The sequence below is a fragment of the Pinus tabuliformis genome, chromosome 2_1 (assembly GCF_031772625.1).
Source record: "Pinus tabuliformis cultivar Carrire ecotype Pingquan chromosome 2_1, CPIR1, whole genome shotgun sequence".
NCBI classification, from domain to species: Eukaryota; Viridiplantae; Streptophyta; class Pinopsida; order Pinales; family Pinaceae; genus Pinus; species Pinus tabuliformis.
In genome coordinates, this window is record NC_142299.1 from 527203320 (window position 1) to 527206589 (window position 3270).

The following is a 3270-nucleotide window of genomic DNA, read 5'->3' on the forward strand; positions in this document are numbered from 1 at the left end:
GGTTTCATTTCACACTATTTATTTTTTATTTTCATCTGCATCATTATCTATATCAATATTTACAAACACAAAATCATCTTTTAATTGTAAAAAATCTCTACTTGTTTGTCACTTTCAAAAACTTGCCAATATCTTACATTATCTGGGACAACTGGTCTCTATTTTATCTTGACCTCATATTTTCTGTTAGGATGGAATGTCACCTTACAAGTACTAGTTGAAGTACCTAAAGCACCAGCAACAATATTCTAGCCTCTAGGAATAAGAGATAATTGATATTCAGGGAAACATTGAAGAAAATCTAAAACTGCATTTCTATAGGCTCTTAATCTAGGGTGCTTGGTTGAATACTCACCTTTAATCTGGTTAATGATGAGTTCTAAATCTCCGTGCACAGAAATTCTTTTAGCCCCTAACCTCTTTAAAAGTTGCAGTCCTAAGATTAATGATTCATATTCAGCTATATTGTTTGTACATTGAAAGTTTAGTTTGTAAGAGTGTCCTTTAGCTATCCCTGTTTGTGAGTTTAGAATCCAGACACCTGCCCCTACTCCTTCCTTGCTTACAACCCCATCAAAGTCCATGTTCCATAGGGCTTCACTCTCTTCCTCTAGTTTTCTAGGTTCAAATTTCATTTCCTCTGTCTTGCTTAGCTCAGCTTCTAAATGTGAAACTTCCTCCTCTACAGATTCATCATTGTATAAAATAAAGGATCCTAAATCTAAATGCATAGAGTATAGGGGGAAATTGTTTGGTTTCTCTTGGCTACTAACTATGTATTTCATGAGAGTCTCCCTGTATAGTCTTCTCTACCGACAAAAAATAGGAATGGTATCATAGGCCATATCCATTTGCAAAGTACCTTGTAACTTTTCTCCTTGAGACCATGATAGTAACATTCTATACTTAGAGGGTATGTCTGCTACTACAATGTCTATGACTAGACTTTTGGCTGGGATTTGGGCTAAAGTGACACACAAGTCTTTGATGAGACCTAGGCATCTGACCTTGCTAGAATCAAAGGAATATAAATCTTTGTAAGCCCTTGTGATATCTAAACCCATTTTTTCCATCATGGCTCTGGGAATCAGATTGTGAGAAGCACCAGAGTCAAGCATTGAGTTATGTAGAATCTTGTTATGAATATTCAAACTAATGTAGAAAGGACGCACAGTTCCATCCTAGGATTTTCCTTCTACTTCAAGTCCAAAAAAAAACTCAGGCTGGTCATTAGTCATGTTTACTGTGTCTGTCCCTTCCCCTATTTTTAGGGCTTTCATAACTTGGGACCTATATGCATTTTTATTGATTAATTCTGTTAAAGGAATTTAAATTTTAAATTTAGCCAACTCAGTATCAATGTTGTAAGAAGTTTGAGGTTTGTCTATCTCTTTAGTATTTTGATCTTGTTTTTTAGGAACCTCTTTTTGAGATTCGTTCTTTGTTTGGCTAGTGGAAGGGGCATTATTCTGAGTCTTGTTGGGAGGATTTACAGCTGTCTTTTTGCTTCTTATATTATATTTCTTAAGCACTTCCATTATAGCGTTTTGGTATCCTTGTTTATACTCATCCAACTCTAAAGGGAAGGCTTCTGGTTGTGATAGCAAGAACAGACCTTGCTCTTCTTTGGTCAAGAATATATGATCTATCTCACTTTCTTCAAATAAGTTTATCTAGTTTACTTCAGGATCTTTTGTCAACTAAACGTCTTCATCAACATGGTTTTCTTGGAAGGGAAGCAGGATCTATTGTTGATCATTTGGGCCTCTTTGTTCTCTTTTTTTTTGTTAAGGGTGGATTCCTCCTAAGATTTTGATTTCTACTTTGAGGACCACCTTTATTATCTCTTGGAGGAGCTCTATTAGTTAAACTTATTCTCTCTAGATTATTTCCATATACCTAACTAAGCTATCCAACTTAGCATCATATGAGGAAGAAGTAGGTTCCTCTTTAATAGATACTCTCCTTTCAGCTTTTAGCCTAGCTCTTTTGGCTAACAGATTAGCTTCTACACTAACTGCATTTCTCTGCATCTCCTCAAGGGTAGCAGGATTTCTTTCTCTAAGTTGGTAAGACATGTCTGGATCAAATCCATATGGGAATTTGATCAGGGCTAGTCTTGGTGGGGGTTGTATGGCAGTGGGGATAGAGTTATAAATGTTGTTGAATCTGGTGCAATAGTCCTAGACTGTTTCACCAGGGGCTCTTTTAATACTCTCATACTCAGCTAAGATTTGTAGAGGATTCTTTTTCACTTCCCATCTTCTGAGGAAAGTTTCATGAAATTGGGTGAGATCTAGGATAGAACGAGTTGGCAATACTTTAAACCATTTTTTAACCTCACCAGTGAGACTTTGAGCAAACAATATCATTTTAACATCATCATCATCAATCTCTTGGAGGTCTAAGTAATCATTCATTTTATCAATATGTTGTTGAGCAGTAATTGGCCCTGTGCCATCATATTGGGGTATCCTACTCTAATAATATTGAGGCATTGCATTGAGTTGTCCAGGTAGGACCAAGGGAGCATAACGAGCTGCCATGATTGGTAAATGAGAATGGGAAGATGATGAAACTATAACAGGTGTGAATGTGGGAGGGATTAAAGGAGATGGGGTATAATTCTGTTGAATTGATGTAGAGGTGGTAGTGATAGTAGATGAAATAGGTATACTGGTAATAGGGGGAATAGATGGAGGTGTAGTAGAAATAGGACGAATCTCTAGAGGAATAGTAGAAATAGGAGGAACCTCTGGAAGGGTAGTATAAACAGGAGGAATTTCAAGTGGGATAGAAATACAAGGTGGGATTAATAGTGCGGTTGGGGATGAAGCAATAGAAGAAGAATGTGAGGATTTAGGTGATTTAAGAGATTTATGTACAACTTGATCTAGTTCAGACACCAAAAATTCAATTTTGTAAAATTGTTTGATGACATCGTCATCAAAGTCTGATTTCACAGTTTTATGCTTTGAAATGTAGGGTTTTAAGATGTTTTCATAAAAAACAGTTTCAGCTACAAAATTGTCAGATTTAGTTTGGAAGAGACTATGTTCAAATGGAAAATCAAATTCTATGTCTTCTACTATTTCAAAGCTTTTAGGTAAAGAATTAACCCTAGGGAGAGGATTATTACTTTCCTAGCTCTCGACTAAACTTTTCTTTCTAAGAATTTTTCAAGGTTATCTACAATTTTTTGTGGATTTGGATCTAGATTAGCTCTAGTATATATCTTCTTAGGAGCCAAATCTACTATAGTGTATTTAC